Below are 19,453 nucleotides of genomic sequence, written 5' to 3' on the forward strand. Positions count from 1 at the left end.
TTATAGCTTGACCTGAAATCAAAGTGTACTGTAAATGGATTTTCTGAAACTCATTACCCGCCTTTCACGGGTTTTAGTAAATACTGGCTGCGTATTAAAATCATCTTGGTAAGGTTAAATGTTGGTAAACAAACTTTACACTCTATAAGGATTTAATATGTTCTACAATCAGTGATGAGAATTTTCCAGATAATTTTATAAATGTAGTAACAAAACTAGTCCCAACAACAAAAGGAATGCTGTTACGCTATTTTAGATAGTTTGACATTTAAAATTTACTTCAAAAGTAGTTCATTCGACTACCGCTAGGGGCGCTGATCAGATTTTCCTACAAAATTTCTGAATAGGTAGTCGGTTCACGTTAGTCAATAGTGGTAGAGAATCGTGCTACTGATTTGATTTTCTGGAATTATGGAAATCATCCTCTGGCCTCTGTAGAAGAAAAAGCACATTAGTCTAATTTCATCTCTAAATATCAAAACAGCACACCACATGGAGTCCATCAGTCAAATCTCCTATAAAACATCATCGCATCTATAGATTGAGTCGTTAAAGCAAACGCATTACTCACCGAGCGGATATCTACAGGATATGGCGATATCTCGAACATCAATATCAGGATACCAACCGTTGCACAGCCTCTATTGAATCGAGGACCGATATTTCGCTCCTTGAATACAAAAGGGCCACAAATCGAAAACTATAAATTTTACAGGACAGCCAAAACAAATTTTTGAAACTGTTTTTTTATAATATTTTATATATTTATTAATTAAATATAAGATGTTAATATATCATTAGATGCGTATTTTTTAGCTCTATATATCTACAATATAAACTTTGTAATAGCTGTTACCTATTAAGAAAAAAACGCATATAAGTCCGTTTTGCATTCAAAATTTGAACCAATATCATGAAAAATATGTCAAAAATTAAACACAGTTTTGCAAATAAAAATGGTTTATTGTACATTTTTTGGTAAAAAACCGTATCAAAAAGTTAAATCTTATTAGTAAATAAAACCATAAGTGAATAGACACCAGAAAAACATTGTATTAAACAATCTTAATTAAAAAATCTTTACTTATTATTAAGTAAGTAATACAATAGAGATCAACTTTGTGCGTAACTTTCATTATTTAGTCAAATTAAACATCAATCATCATCATCAATCAATGGGTAACGTGACGAGTAGACTGAGTGCAGCAGGAGTATTAAAGAAATAAGATAATAGAAAAGTTTTATGAGTTTAATAAACCTTTATATTTAGCATTCGTGGATTATTCCAAAGCTTTTGGCAGCATCAGTCATTCCGCCATAGAATCATCACTCCATAACCAAGACCTTCTTAAAGATACTATGAAGAATCGAAGCTACATACATCAAACTCATCAAAGCAATATACAACAATCTCTCTAAATCCAAAGAAGCGTGAAACAGGGAGACCCGCTATCTTCAAAATTACTTACCAGCACCCTCGAAAAATTTTCAGGAGCCTGGCGGCAATCGAAAGGCATTGTTGTAAGTGGCAAACAGTTAACAAACCTTCGTTTTGCAGACGACATTGTCCTCTTCTCTTCCTTTGCATTGGAACTCGAATCAATGCTCAAAGATCTGAGCACGGCAAGCCTTCAGATTGGACTAAGTAAGAACCGTACAAAAACCCAGGTTATGACCAACAACACAAAATGTAGGGTCGAGGTAGGCTGACACGTCATACACTATGTCGACGAATACACTTACTTGAGCCAGATAACCTCTTTTAACAACCGACGGGACAAAGAGTTGGACAAACGTGTCACAAGTGCCTGGAAGAGCTCCTGGTCCATGAAAGAGCTAATGAAAGGTAACCTTCCACTGTCACTAAAGCGGAAGCTCGTCGAAATGTTTATACTACCCGTCCTAACCTACGGTGCCCAAACATGGTCCCTTACGGAAAACCAAAAGTAGAAACCGAAGGTTTGCCAGAGAGAAATGGAGCGTAGTATATCAGATGTAAGAAGAACAGATCACGTCCAAAATTCTATACTGCGCTCCCAAACTCGCATAGCCGATTTAGGGAGGAAGACCGCCAGATTGAAATGGAACTGGGCCCGCCACATTATCCGCATGCATCCGGAAAGGTGGGCCCGCATATCTACCAACTGGATGCCAGAGGATAGTCATCGCAGACGCGGGAGATCTAAACGGAGATGGCGGGATGACCTAGACGCATTTGAAAAGGACTAGTCGGATCTTGCCGCTAAAAGGGCGATTTGAAAGGGAAGGGTCCCCCCTTGCCTTTCCCTGCATCAAAATGTTAAATTTTATTTCGAAAATTTTAACGAAAACTTAAATTATTATCATGCCAAACAGTCATATTTATGGCCTTCCCATTGTAGCATGCTAAAAATAATTATTTATTCCACAATAATTTATTGCAAAAAGGACGTTTTTCAAAATATGCTACTGTTATATTACAAAATATAATAACAAATACTAGTGTTTGAATGCAAAACGGTCGTTTTCAGAAATATGGCATTTTTGTATTACAAAATATGGTAACAAATACTATAATTACAATGCAAAAAGGACGTTTTCCAAAATATGGCAGTTTTGTATTGTGAAATATAATCACATGAACTTGAAATTTTGCACCCAACACAGACGTATTTTGGATTGTGGCACTTTTTCACGCAACTGACGAGCATTTGCGTTGAATCTCCGGGCGCAACTCACAAAGTGGCTGTTTTGCACTGACATTACCTGTCAAAGTGAGCTAATGCAAAAAGGGCAGTAAGTCAGTGCAGCCATAAAATAAGCAAAAATGATGGGGTTTTTTTTTTACTATAAAATATAGTCGGTTCAGGTGTCATTTTTGCAATAAAACGATTTTCATTTTTTTTTGAGTTGTGGCCCTTTTGCATTGAAGGAGCGATTTATTGGCCGCAAACACTTTGACCATTAGATATAATCGTTATCTATTAAATATAATGAGATATTGCCAAGTTCTATCGCTTGTAATTTGTTGGAACTCTGAATGCGTTTGCGCTAAGAACAAAGTGTGGGAATCACAGATCTACGTTATACTTAATTGCCTTTAATTAAATTATTAGATGAATACGTAAAAGTATTTGTTACGGTAGGTCAAAAATGATGATATTAGTTTTAAGCTGTAGGCCAGTGGAAGTAAATTTTATTGTACGAGTACTAGTACTTTACAGTGTGAGTCCGTCTGTCAAAAAATATCACAAATCTACGTATTTATTAGTCTACTTCATCACTTTCTATTTACTTTCCTCTCATTGTCAGTTAAACACGTTTTACTTGACCTCAAACAAAGTAGTACATAAAAGCCAGTATCAGCTATCAAAATAAAATAAATCGGAACTTAGACTCCTAGGCATGTTTCCGCGCGTCTCGAATATACTACTCCATAACATATTTTCGAAAAGAAAAACAATCCATTCACCACTATTTATCTTTACACTCCTCACACAATCTTAAGTTCCTGATATCAAACTAAATACATATAAAATCTAACGTTCTAACACACTATATAAGTGATAAACAGTTGGTGCAGATAGCCGGCCCTACGAGAACAGACATTACCAACGTCGAAATAGCCGTTGGTCGTTAGGCGATACGTTTCACGCTCGGTTTTCGAGGGATCATTACGAGTGAGGGGTTAGGTTTCGTTTTTTGCATGATTGGACCTGAAAAGGGTGTTAAATTGAGCCTTAAACGGGCAACGTAGATTTAAAAGGGTTTATAGACTGTAATTTTGGATGGTGAATACTAATATTTTTTGGAATAAAAATATTTATTTTTATCGATAAAGTTGTTTGTGTAGTTTATTAGATTAAAAGAAAAAATATTCAAGGATTTTGGCGAATATAGTGAATTGTTGTATTATTTTCTCTTGATACTGCTGAACTTTGAAAGTAATTCACAACAAATATTTTCATTTTACGGACGCAGTAAAAAATCACCGTCCATTTTTCTTACCGGAAACAAAAAAACAAGAATACAAAAGAGGAGTACAAACACATAGTATTTTAGACACAAAAGTAATGTGATAAATTATCTGTAAAAAAGTTGTAATTGTTTTCTTTGTTGGATGTCGGATAACATTGTTTCGGGGGCCGAACTTAGCACCAACGCTTTTGCTCTGTTAAGATTATCTTAGCCAGGCCCCGGGAGACGTCAACAAAGTAAATTGGATGGGCAGTCGGCCAATAGCTTTTAATCCTCTATTCTTTTTGAACCTCCTTATCTATTTGTAGGTTGTAATCACGTTATTCGCAGATGTATGTGAATGGAGTTAATTATCTTTTGACCGAATGATTGGTTTCCAATGCCTTCTGTCGTTACGTAATTGATGTTGGAGATTATGCTGTCGATTTTAGGACTTATTGTTGTTTTACTTGTGTAATTGTGTTTAGGTCTTTCTATTATGAGTAAATGTGTAAAATGAGATAATTAGAAGGGAGATTGTTACTAACTTATTAAATGCTTAGGACAGATTTGTTAGTTGTAATAATATCCAAAAATAAGAGTAGGTATGCCACCAAAAACATTCTGTAAAAACCCCAAGTCTCGCAGCTCAGTCTCTCTGCCGTAAAAAGTGGTGATTATTCTTATGCAAATATTTATATATCAATACTTCTGAGAATATCATAGAAAGAGAAAATAAAAAACATCAAAATAAATCTATGCCCTTCTTGTAACCACACAAAGTAAAGCATTACCACCAAGAACATTTCATATTTAACACATGTCAAGAACAAGTACAAATAATTTCACTCATACGAAAAGTAAATTTCGTCGAATTCAAACATCTCAAGCCAAGCCAACAGTAAACACTTACTTTAATTATAAGTAACACGTTGAAATTCACGTGAAAATGTCTACACATTAATTATGTAACAGCTGTCTTACCTCTACAAAGGTCACTCAACTTTGGAGTATTAATTTGTTTGTACAAAGGCCTCATCGTTTAATTTCCTTGTTGTTACATAATAAGAATTATGAGCTACAATATTAAATGTATTATAATCAAGTATTTGGCCGTGGCTGCTATCGAATTCGATCCGTAGAACGTAGCCTTCTCCTGGGTATAACCCCAATAAGTCCAATTTACGTTGCACTTTATGCGCAATAGCGTGATAGTTGTTATTTTCACAACCACTCTAATAGTAACAGTAATAAATATATTATAAGCTACAATATTAAATGTATAATATCCAAGTATTTGCTGCTCCGTTCGAAGACGTAGCCTTCTTCTGGACCTATTACCCCGCTACATTTTATTCTAATCAACTCTGCACTTTAGGTGCAACAGCGTGACAAATAATGAGTTAAGTTAATTTATTTTTTCAATATAATGCTATCAGGGGGTCTACTACTGTCGACTACCGACTACTAGTTAGCTATAGGAAATTTTTTAATAAAAAACTGATGAGCGCCTCTAGCGGGCGCCGAAGGAACAATTCGTACAGTAGGTTTTAAATTTCAAACTCAATAGGATTGATTCCAGAAAATCGCGTATAAATATATATATAATAATATGTTGAATAGCGTTCAAAATCTTTTTATGAGAGCTTTTTATGTGAAAACACTAAACTGGAAAATTTTAACAACCGTATTACTAATTCTAATGCTTTTCACTATTGCTAGCACATTTTACACGCGACTATAACCATAAAAGCCTTTAAACCATTACCGTCATGATGACTGTAAAACCTCGTAAAGGTTAAATATTAAAAATGGTTATGTCAAACAATATTTACAGTGTTTGACGATCACCCGATAACTTACACGATATTATGGCATTCATATTAGTCAGACGATTTTATTCGATAACTATAATGGGCCAAAGAACATGTTAATCAACTCATAAGTGCCCACCTACTAGTTGACCCTAGGTAATTGGCAAAAATTTATTATTTTATTAAGTTTGTTAATAATTTCATTAACTGCTTAAGTAACTGTAAAGATTTCTCAGTCTTCAGAATATTATATTAATATCAGTAATAAAACCTAAAAGATTATTTTGATAGATTATGTTCTCTAAAGCGCTTTTCATGAAAAACAATAATTTAATTCAATTAATTCTAAATAGATACCGTAGACAATATCGTAAAACAATACTGATTCTATTAACACATGATGTAAGTATGTATGATTTTTCTGTTTTGCTATATTGTCTTTTTGAAAGCATAACATACGTACTCGATTTTAGAAATTTTACCAAATATACTATTTCAGGAACGAGGAAATCTTAGCTGCATCCTCACTATAGGTATAACACCACCAAAATTCCTTATTTCTAGTAGCAAACAGTTAAGCGGTAATTGAATGGATGTGCCAAACTCGCGTTACATTAGAGGGTAATAACTGTCGCTGGGTCGTGAGTGCACGTCTTATCTCTGCGACGCTTCGAATTGATGCGTTTAATAACGGAAGCGTTTCTTAAATGGATCGAGGGCCACTGGATGCGGCAAGATGAATTGGTTTCGAGTAATTGGGTCGATTGTTTTAGCTATTTTGTAGTGAGTTTAATTATATTGTTTAGAATTTTTCGTGTGTATGAAAGAGATGAATGGGGATTGTTCTCTGAATGCTGATGGCTATTACAATATAATTAATAATTAGTTTGTATTATTAGGTTTATATTGCATTCTTTGAGTCAGTATAACATTCATTATCGCTAATCGCTTTTTATGCGACAGAAATGACCAATAAAAATATTAATTGGCAGTTATTTTACACTCGATGGACATTTGAATTCTGAATAAAATTTTCTAGGAAAACTAAATTTGAAATTCAGCTAAAATATAGGTCACTACGAACAATAGAGTCTATATCAAAGCAAAATATGGACTAGCATCAATTGAAACGTTGCATACCTATGTTTTCTTTCCATCTCCCTACCATATCTAGTTTTAAAAAGACAGTAGTTCCATTCAGTTATATTCTACTTCGATATCCCGGTAGAACTCTATTAGAATGCCTGCGGGGACGTAACAGTCTACGAGATTCTTTAATGTCCCCAACAATCGTCGATTCGACGTCGTTTGCCGTTCTCGATCTAATATGAAAAATCAAAAGTTATAGCCCATCAAAATAGGTACGTTATACCCACGGGTAGTGTCGGCATTTTATGATGATGGATCACTACAGTTTAGTGAACTCACTAATGTTACGTAATATGTACTTTTGAGTTTTAGGTACAAATACTATCTACTAAACTAACAATTAATTATTAATTCACCATATCTTTTTCCGTTTTATATCTGCACCTACCTAAGGTAGACTGTCTACTTTTGAATATTAATCACCAATCAATCAATAAATCAATTCAGTAATTGATGAGCTATTTTTATCTTTTTTGAAATAAGTTGTCTAAGCATTGCGGTTGATTTGATTTTACTTGTTCGTCGATGCATATAGATGCTTAGCTCATACACAAGTATAGAATAAACTTATTAATTGCAAGCAGTCAGACCGTTAACGTAACTTGGGGTGATATTTAGTAGTTCATTTCGTATCACACATTTTTCTCAGTAAGATATAGAGCCCATGGACATAATTATTATTTAATAATTTAAAGTTATAAGATGTGCTAGTAATAAAGGTTAATCACTATTTTAAACAAAGGATTATGGTAATTTGAATTAAAAATTGACATAAATTGCAGTATGAGACAAGACAGAGTGGTTATAAATTTTTATAAATTACATTGTTATCGATAGCTCTGTAGATATAATTATTAAATATAGTATTTGAAAGATTGCAGGTCAGGTTGTTCGAAAATGTGAAGAAATGTTCTACTTAGTTCGTCAAAAACTGCAAGCGCAATTTGTACAATTTTATTTTGGTCAGGACTTGGTAAAAGATACTGTTCTACATAAAGCTGCAACAAAAGCCTTCAAAACAAGTCAGCCTACTTTACTTGGAATAGAAGGTAGTATAACAGAAAACAATTGTGAAAAACAAAAGATTTTACAATGAGCTATTTCTCGGCGACCGAACACTTAGTGGGGTGATATTTAGTGGTTCATTTCGATTCGACTTCCCGACCTTTGTTCGGTGGCTCTTTTTTCCTAAAGGATGTTCGGTGAATTGCAAATCTGTTCGGTTCAGTCAACTTCAAGGGAATGGCTGCCCGGGGCTGTGTAAATATTTAATGCATATTTCATGGAGACCCGACGTTTACTTTGTAAGAGATCGGATAAAACAACTTCTCTGGTGTAAAGCTAGTACTTAAGTGCTTCATTTGGTTGAAATTAGGCGATTGCCTTTCAAGATGTATTGTTTTACTGATAGCTTATGGTAAAATATTTTTGGACTTGCAAATGTATTTTTGTGAGTTACTGGAACGCTATCTAATGTAGACTTTCTGTTGCTAAGTAATTGTTTTCAATGATTTGTAAAACATGTTTACAAATCCAAACATATATGTTTGAATCCCTTCCCACGAAAGGGCCATGATTAGAAATAAGCCCTATTAATCATCTAAAACATTTAATATCATAACACAAATCATGGTAAACAAGTTAAACGAGGCTCACGTTAACCGTCAGTAATCTAACGAGGGAAAAGGGATTTATTTTTATCTAACCCTCGGCGTATGATGAATGAAATGAAGCTGGCCATTTTATTTTAACCCTGGGCGGCGGCAAACGGTGCATTCTTAATAGAGTGCAATCGCGGTATGCATATAAATTCGATGGCAATGAATTAAATTTTTCACATAGCATCGTGGTGATACCCGGCCTCTCGAGGGCACTGTATCCTGGGATAGGATGAGCTGCTGAATACTAATTTCGAACGTTTTAGCTATCGTTTAATTGGCCGGGGATAACAAAGTTCCGTGCCAGTAATAAAAAGTTTTAGTGGTTTTGTCGGGATTCAAGAAAGGATTTGTTATAAATTGTTTGTGTTTATTATCTCACAGCATGCGGTAATTTTAAAAATATAATTACCTATGACAGTTGTCGACTGAAATAATTATTTACAAAAAAACAGAGCAAAATATCACTTCGTTAATAAAAAATTGTAAGCAAGATTTTAACAACAAAATTTATTATAATTTTATTACAAGTTATATTCGAAACACTTTTAAAACTGAAAACATCACAGCGTACATTTGATTGTTACGTCAATATTTTTAACTTAATTACTTTGAGTTTTCAACTCGACGTAAACAAAGTTTACATAATAAGTGCCTATTTCGTTCAGCCGTGCATTAACGTGAAAAATTACTTGCGCTTCAGAGAAAAAAAAACGCTCGTTTTAATCAACCCGTTAAAAAATCGCATTCTCGAAAATAATCGCGTAGCCCGTTACTGTGGGGAAAAGTTAACGAGTGTTATTTAAACCGGCGGGCCGGTTCGTTTCGTGGAAAAATTGTTCCGCTTTGAAAAATTTGCCCAAATGACGTAAAACTCATATGTGAGCGGACGGTTTGAGCGACGAATAACTACAGGCGGACCCCCGGTTGTATTAAACCCCTCAGTCTGCAAAGCTCGGTAATAGCAGGATATTATACCGTGATATGAATCCGCAGCGTTTTTGGATGAATCGTCCACTCAGTTTGGCAGGCGCAGTTTCATTGTATGCCTCTTTCAAATGTTCGGGCGCAATGAATACTGATATAGTACTGTAGGGGAAAGGTAAAATATTACATAAAGTAGATGGCCACTTCAGTTACGCTTATGAATAAACCAGATGGCTTATCTATAATGTCTGCAGCACCCGCACCACTGCACTTTATAATTTTCAATTTACCGCAGTGCATCGTATGAAATATTAATAATTACTGACCCTAGTCCAATGTTTCTCAATTCCGTAAAAACCCTAAGTGGTGGCTTGAATTATAGGTAAACATAACACTAAATCTAAATTTGGACAGAAGTGTGGGGTATAAATCTATGAGATGTTATGCGTGACCCGCGTGCGTTGCCTTTATGTACAATTTATTGTAGGGGGAAAAGAATATAACCGCTTGGCCGAGCATCGCCTGACTGAAAACCAATCCCGTTTTTTCATTCAACATAATAAATATTTCATTTGACACAACAAAAATTGCAGAATGCAGCAATAACTAAATATTTCCTGTGACCCAATTCAATGCAAAAAAATTACAATGTAAAATTCATGGACTCGTATTTTTCCGCTCGAACTTGTGTAAATTTTATATTTTTGGTGCTGTATTATAAAAAAGTTGCACTCGCAAATAATAACTTTTCATGGCTGAACTATTATTTTCCGATATACCATCCGATTTTTAGCCATATCTTTAAATACGCTTGCCCAAAAATAAACAATAATTATTCTTTTACCTAGATTTCTGTTAGTAATATCTTCTATAATTACATAATATTAATATCCGTTTACAAATAAGGGCAAAGGTGCCTTATTCCCATTAAATAGTACCCCATCTATGCAAAAGCAGGGGTCGATAACCGCCCTCTTCATAATCTTAGGACCCTTGCATAACACACAATATTTAGTAAACGGTTCCAACCTCGGCCGCATAATTAATTTCATGATAATTTCCAAGTAGCGTGGTACATACTGTACATAGTTGGATATGGAGGTCTTTACGAGCTCATTACCGAATGGGGTGCAGCTAACGACTCGGTCTGAACGTCTTCCTTCCTTAGATAGTGTGGAGCGGATGCGGTCACACGCCTAGAGAGAACGATGACGCATTTAGATCTTAGCTCGAGTTGCTATTCGCTTAAGACTATTAGCCGTTTATTCATTAAAGCAGTTTGGAAACTACTAGTAGTGTCCATTTCTTGTTTTAAATGATAATAGTTATGTTTCGTCGTATAATTGCGTTATTAATACAATTTGTGAGTCCAATTTTAGAAACATCGACCCTAGCATAAAGACACTTTAACGTGGTCTTAGTACCATTGGCTATTAGGTACTTGAATGTTCATAAACCGCACTAAGACATAACAATAACATCGATATTCAACATTCATTATTAAACAGATAGTATCTGTTATATTATAACCACAATCAATTTGCTTCAATATTAATATTAACTTGTCCATTATTGACCAATTTCAATGAATGATAAATGAGCGAGCAGTGGGTCAAGATTTCTCAATACAATGTAAGATGAGAAGTCGATCAAATACCTTGTATCAACGGTCGATCATAACAATTGTAGTTTGTGGAAATCGTAACTACCTGATTAGTTAAATCATTATATTTGTACCTAACTAAACTTACAGTCTTTAGTATTTCGGAGATATTTTAGATAGAAGTGACAAGAAGGGTCGACGACTCAATGTAATCTGAGGAGAATGGCGTGACAGAAATAGACGATGACAATAATAATTATGTTGACAAATTGAACTAACATTATTATTTGTGGTTTTTACACGACGTGCTATATGAAAATACTAGCTGACCCGCGCAACTTCACTTGCGTCACATAAGAGAGAATGGTTAAATTTTTTCCCCGTTTTTGTAACATTTTTTACTGGTACTCTGCTCCTACTATTCGTAGCGTGATGATATATAGCCTATAACCTTCCTCAATAAATGAACTATCTAACACTGAAAGAATATTTCAAATCGGACCAGTAGTTTCTGAGATTAGCGCGTTCAAACAAGCAAACAAACAAACAAACTCTTCAGCTTTATAATATTAGTATAGATTAGTATAGATTAAACCTCAAACATAAAGAGGTACGTGTCAAACAAACTTAGTATGCCGAAAGTAGCGAGGGAGAACTTATAATTCATTTTACTTACTAAACATTCCCACACTAAATCAGTGGTCAGACATGACCACGTAATAGAAATAGAAAACAACATCAATTATTTTTATATAACACATCCAATTCCAGCAGATTTCACCACGTGCGTGAATAAATACACAAATCGTATTCAGTTTTGTTCGGACCGAGCCAATCTAATTAAACTATGTGCGCTTCAAATAAATCGCTAACTAAAACTGAAATTGTTTGCTCAACAAATTAGTTTCACTGTATAGAATATAGAATACTAAATGAAACGTGTTGTGATTACTGCTATGTAAATTATTTCATTATTTATATAGCCATTGGTCGGACCTGATTAGTTGATACTTATTGACGGAATGTATAATAGACGTTTGAATACTATAATATAGCGTTGTAACCATGTAGACAAGCGCTAGTATTAGTGTGTGTTATGTCATAACAGGTAAGAATAGAGAGCGATTTTGTGTATGAAAACTGGATATTATGCCAAAGCTTTAATGCATGACTAGTGCTAAGACTAAAAAAAACGTGCATAAAATTGATGTCTTCACAACAGCAACATAGTTTTTCCTGATTAAAAATTTATAGAAATAATAAAAACCTAATCTTGCCGATCTAAAAACAATAAGTCCGACACACAAAAATCAAAATCAACATAAAAAAATGCCACCCTCGTTACAGACCGAGCACAAAACACACAATACTTTAAAAAAGAATAACATTTTCATATCTCAGGGATGTCCCCTTTTGTTATAGAAAGAAAAATACGGCAGAGATCAGGTGCGCTTGGAAACAATCGCGTTTCATTAGAGCTAACACTTCGTTCGTGTTGTCGTTGCGTTTAGTTGCACGATATTTTCTTGTACCTTTCAAACTATTCGGCACGCTCTTCCACCTGTGAAACAGCGCTTAAAAAAGTAATTTGTTAGTCGTGCTTGCTTTAGTTAATTGGCGAAATAAAATATAGGAAGTTTTGTTTAACTTTATAAAGGCCAAATATTGGCTGGCTAATAAGCCTGTGTTTGTAATACTACGCTAATATTCGAACTACAGAATATCCTTCAAGGGATAAAAGCATAAATATCGATGACTTTACTTTTAAATACTTGTTCAATGCTAAAACTGCTACTAACCACAAATTATAATATTCAACTTATTAAGTTCCGAAGGCCGTTTAGGGAAACTTGTTTTAAAAATAAAAAGCTTCGTATTTTGATAACTTACCGTCTCCTTTAAAAATAAATTATGTAAAGAAATGCCAATAAATCATTTGATCACAACTATTTGGTATGTACATGCGCTATCAAAATCCTAAATTTAATCAGAAATATCGCAATTTAATCCTCATAACGTTGCAACCATTTTTCATTAGTCGATAAACAGAACAAGCTAAATAATTCCACATTTCATTACCGTGACAAAGCCGTTAATATTCGTTCAGTTCGTGTTATAAACTTGTTCAAATTGGATTTATTAGTGTTTACTCATTTACAATCTGTGTGCATTTATCTATACTATCTATACTAATACTAATACTAATATTATAAAGCTGAAGAGTTTGTTTGTTTGTTTGTTTGTTTGAACGCGCTAATCTCAGGAACTACTGGTCTGATTTGAAAAATTCTTTCAGTGTTAGATAGACCAGTTATCGAGGAAGGCTATAGGCTATATATCATCACGGTACGACCATTAGGAGCAGAGTAGCAATAAAAAATGTTACAAAAACAGAGAAAATTTGGACCCATTCTCTTATGTGACGCAAGCGAAGTTGCGCGGGTCAGCTTGTTTAATCTAATGCTAAACTGGACGTGTTACGCGTTTATGTCAGGTGTTTGGTAAATAGATTTATTGATCGGCTTGTTATTAAATTATTACTTTGTTGTCCATTTTGACATTTGTATAGTATGATTATTCATTCTACTGTGGGTGAAATATGTAACATCAAACATCGCTTCCTAAGAAAATAATGTGTTGTCATTCTTGTGAGGTCATTTACGTCCGTGAGAATATATTTTAGAACAAAATAATTGTTTGTATGTATCTATACTAATCTTTACTAATATTATAAAGCTGAAGAGTTTGTTTGTTTGTTTGTTTGAACACGCTAATCTCAGAAAATACTGGTCCAATTAGAAAAATTCTTTCAGTGTTAGAAAGCCCATTTATCGAGGAAGGCTATAGGCTATATATCATCACGCTACGACCAATAGGAGCAGAGTACCAGTAAAAAATGTTTCAAAAACGGGGAAAATTATGACCCATCCACTTTTAAGTGACGCGAGCGAAGTTGCGCGGGTCAGCTAGTTTCTTATAAATGATATCTCTTATTGCTGTATCTTTCCACGATTCTGAATAAGAATCAAACACAGAATTTCAAGAATACAGCATTATGATATAATACCTGAAGATATTTCCATTTTTTTTCTGGAAGCAATAATCATATCGTTGTACGAGGAAGAAACGCAAAGTAATTCTAAGAATATCCATTTATGCAGAAAGAGATTCAAGTTCTTTGATTTAATGAACTGTAAATCGAAATTCATTTCATTGACGGGCAAATAATATAATCTAATCTTATCAGAAATGAATTCTCTGTTCCGATAATAGAAGAAATAATGAACCGAAGTTTGATGAAAAAGAATTTAATGAGGTTTATGGGAATCAATATTCATTATAACTTTCAATATTGATGTATTACGGGAAAATATTTATTCAGAGAAATCTATAACAATCTCGTTTGTGACATTATAACTACAAATACTAAACCGGAGCATAACTGCTCCTTGAACGTGAATATTTTACGACACAACTTACAAAAAAAGGTTCTGCCAACGCGACATTATAATAACACAACAAAAACACAAATATAAAATCATAACCTCTACATCATATCTTGCTGCCGTCTTGAGAGCAAATAGTTCAGGACTTAGCCACTCAGTACCGTGATGAATCACCCCCTCGGGGGATGCCAGTCGTATTTATCCTCTGAAAAAGCGCCTCTACAGGTCAGCCCACCCGAGGGTAGGTTTTTTATCGATAAAAACGCAGTAGTGGCTATTCCTTTAAACATGAACTAGGGGAGTGTGGAAAAATGATCCGCTATTAAAATAATTGAGTGCTTTTAGGTTTTTGTTTACATTGCAGCGGAAAATTAAGCTCGGGTTTTGCTTAGAACTGAATGTTGGGTATTTTTTAGTGTAATGGATTGACTATATATGTATATGTATACTTTATCGGCGGGATTGGGTGGATATTTGCGGTATTTTTAGTGAAGCTAAATTGAAATTTAACCAAATAAAATAGTGGAAGGTTTTCCATATTGGTGGGTGTGAAGTGGGAGCTAAATCTCTGTGAAACAAAACACCTCAATTTACTAAAAAATACAGTCGTTATTTTCTATTTACCGTTTAATATTTTGTGAATTTTCTAAAAATAGGAAACAATTATTTATATGTACCGGATTTATCTAACCGGAAACAAATTCATGTTTATTAATGATGACTGAAAATAAAGTCCAGTAACGTCAAAGCTCGTCCAAAAAACAAAAAAAGTTAAAAAGCCGCGGTCATTTTGATATTTTGCACAAAATTTTAAGCAACGAAACATTTTAACGTCCACAAACAACGTAAAAATAAAGGCGCGCTAACATCATGATTGTTTAATCATAATTAAGTCGGCCATAACGACATAATTCAGCTGATTCCATGTTAATAAATAAATCATAAGCTGGCCTTTAAAACAATTTCATTAGAACGGCTAGTCCTTTTGAAATATAAATTAAAGTCACGACTGCAAGAAAAGTAAATGTTGTAACACTGTCACGGAATGGAGATTTCCTCATACTAAATTAATTGTGAGGACAAAGCCGAACCGGGACAGACGAAATGGACTCTTAACAGGAAGAAATTAAACTTGCAATTTTCGTACAAATTAAGTTGACCTGAAATATTTGGAATTTCGACCCTTTTATTTCAGCTGTAGTTGCGTTGTGAATGCTAATAATGTGAGGGGTGTCCGTCTGAATTTATGGAATAATTAAAGTTAATTTTCGAGACTAAATTATGCAAAGACATAATTTGTTTATTGTTATTGGCATTTTAGATGTTTGCTAATCGCTTTGATAATGTTTGGCTGTTTGTAATGTTTGTGGTTGAGACGTTGTTGATTTTTATTTTATTTTAGTTATGTCCTTGACCTAAAATGTATGGCAGTTTGTAGGGAGGGTATCTAAATGGGATATTGATCGATAAACATGCACGGCTTACCTGCCGCTATTTTGCTCGTATCAGGATTTGGGTTTGCTGTTTACATTATATCGAGATTCTTGGATACAATACTTTTCTTCGAAAGAAATATTGCCGATCAACAACAACTGCAGGAAGATGTAAATAATGCGTTTGGAAATTTTACTTAAACTTAAGTAACATTTTATTTTATTCATTGCTTCACGTACTAACAAATCCCTACAAATATCAGTTTCACTAGAAATTCTAATAGTCAAGCAAAAAAACATTAAGTACATAGAAAATACATAGAGACGAAAAACCTTATGGAGGACTTTTTCACAATCAACATTACCATGCGCTCCCTTTTGATTGAAAACTGTCAATTAACTTTATTACTCATCGGAACATTATTATTCAACACAACAAAGATTATAACACAACTAACACAAAATTAGAGCAATCCTTAAGATGCGAACACATTATAGCAATTGAGAACAGAACAATCGATCTAATGCATCGCACAAAGACTGGCGCACTGAAAGGGGAACCTTGTATGTCGAACCACAAAGTGTTTGAACTGTTGTTGAAAACTTTTAGTTGAACGGATCAACGCAAAGCTTTTCTTCTACAGAACAGACCACGCGTCTTTAAAACATTGAATAAATGGACTTGTTCAATGGCTTTGCGGGAATATGTTGAACGTCGCGACTTTTATATTACTGTTTGTTCGAGAATATATCTTCAGCTGTTATTTGGTTTTAGATGTACGTTCGCAAGTTTATTTCCACTTTTACAGCGCACTTACAGATGTGAATAAGAATGTTTTATGGGTTTATTTATGTTAAATTGTATGTTCTATCGACATTATGTTGAGCTGTGTACGTTTTAATGTTACTGTCGTTTATTATTTATCTGTTGTTACTCTCATCTTATCAAAGAAGAATGATTAGAATAACACCTAAACGGGAATAGACACTGCCTGTTTAGTGCACATTTATGGATAGAAAACTTTATGGTAAGTGGTTCATCAAACATTATATGAACCGAGAATTATCTTCAGGAAATTATTCGAAGTTTTATTAATGTTATATGAAGCTTATCTTTTATGCCTTAAAACTTAAAATATAATTAATTATTATTGTTTTAGAAGGTGTTCATAAACTTTAATTTTAATGACTTAAACACATTAAGCGAAACTACGATTTAAAAATGTTTATTTTGTGTTAATATAATTACTTCGGTGAAAACACATGAGCATTATTAACTCGATCGTAGTCATAAATATCTGCTTGTATCGTATAGTACGGTAAAAGTTTGTACTTACTTGTACGCGGACAAATGTTCCTTAAACGCTTGTACTAAAAAAGTCTAGACTGGTGTTTCTTGTAGCTAAATAATGTTTAATGTATATTGGTGGTCAGCTCATCCTAAACCCAGTCTAATCTGTCACAAATAGTCCATCCAATCTTGATAGCAATACAAACGGTCAGTAAGCATCCAGCGCCCATTGCCGCAACTAACTAACCGACTGAGCTTAGTTGACTCTTTAGATAAATAGAAAACTCATTCCCTTCAGTTAGCCAGCTCCGCGATCACTGGACCCGATAAATGTGACCCAGATGATACAGCCGCTGGAAGGGAAAATAATTGCTTTTCAAAATTGATTAGATTACTTATCTCTTTAGTTGTGTCTGTTTTCTTTTTTTGTACCGAATGTGACCAAGAACTATATGTATTGTTCTTTCTCTATGTACATGTATTATGTAAGATTTATGTTATTCTACCTAAAGCCATAACAAATATATTTCTTCGGCATTATGCTACAGCATTACAATTACGTTGAGTTAAGTAAGGTGTAAGTGAGTATTCTTAGTCAAGCGTGGTAATTATAAAACACTGAATATAAAAGAACACCTGCGCGATTTGTATGTCTTCGGCAAAAAATAAACATGGAAAGCAGGCAATGAAGGAGATTGGAAATGAATGAAGTCTTTTAGCTGTGGAAAAAATGTGCTTTATTATTTTTTGTAAATCAAAAATAAAATAACCTACTGTGAGATAAAGTTCGTAAATCTTCCAAGTACTTTTCACAACATACAGTTTCCATGTTCCCAGGATAACGGAGTGGCTTGCAGCTTGCAGCGTCCGACCGCACGCCACTCGCTACTAATCAGTGTTTGCACATGACGACAGACTCAACGACTGAGTTAAGCCTACCGCACCTACTCACTGCAATGCTAGTCGTGATTGTGGAAAAATCCTTCGCTGCGAATGTGGAACAATGAGGCCTTTACGACAGATTAGGCTCGCACTCGCTCATGTTTTTTTTTAGCATTTGTTTTTTTAAATCAGCGTTCTGAAGATTGAAAAAAACATCACCGTTGATTTATTTCCAGATTTATCAGAGACAACGGGATACTATATTTTTTTCAGACGGTTTTCAGAGTACATAATAGGAATTTCCTGAAACTAATATAACTGGCAGAAACATATAAGTTGTTAATAGCCCTCCAAAGATTATTTTTATCGAACTGTTGAATTAGAATATGGTGGACGAATGGTGTGTACATAAAATTCAACGCAAAAAGGCAACTAAAGTATGAAGCTACATCTTGAAACATTGCTATTGTTTGTGACAACAATCTTAATGGAACATTCTAGAACAGTTTTATCTAATAAAGACGTCTAAACCCTAAAGGGGCTAAGCTTTAAAGAAACTATCTAACCTTGTTTGTGCGCCCAAGTCACACAAATGACACAAACATACTGGAACCAGTTTAAACGCTTTGAGCGTCCAAAATTAGTCGCTTGTACATTGAAACTCTCGTCGCTCAATCGCTTAAATGCCTGTTTGTATAAGACTTAACAGTAGTACTTTATACTGTGTTAATACAAGCCTATTCTACAAAACCTACGACTTTCAAAAGCTAAAAATATGTTTTCGTTCTAAATTATTGAACAATAGGAGAATTAGTGATTGACTAGAATTGATTAATATACCTACAGCTACTTTATCAGATAATAAGGAATGTAATGGTGTATAATGTCATGATATTTCCATTACATTATAAGAAAAATTTAAAATATAATGTGTAAGTTTTCTGAAAAGTTTTGTATTCCCCGACTTACGTTTTATAAAACACTACAGAAGATTACGTGAATACACTCTTAAACCTGGTAATTTAGCAAATGCACAGCCATGACCTTTGAATTTAAGAACAGAGATAACTCACTGCCACTGCAAATAGCACTTACGTAGATGATTCTACATAAACCCTAATAAGATTGGATCTGAGTACAAATGCGAATTGTTTTTATTCCATTGCCTTTACCGAAATACCACAAATAATGCATTTTTTACGACGTTCTTCTTCTATTATTACTTCATTCGAAAACAAAGCAATCCGTTCAATGAATGGATACACATAAATCGTCTGAAAGCTTACTTGTGACTTCAGTAAAATACATTGATCC

The sequence above is a fragment of the Anticarsia gemmatalis genome, chromosome 1 (genome assembly GCF_050436995.1).
Source record: "Anticarsia gemmatalis isolate Benzon Research Colony breed Stoneville strain chromosome 1, ilAntGemm2 primary, whole genome shotgun sequence".
Classification (NCBI taxonomy): Eukaryota; Metazoa; Arthropoda; class Insecta; order Lepidoptera; family Erebidae; genus Anticarsia; species Anticarsia gemmatalis.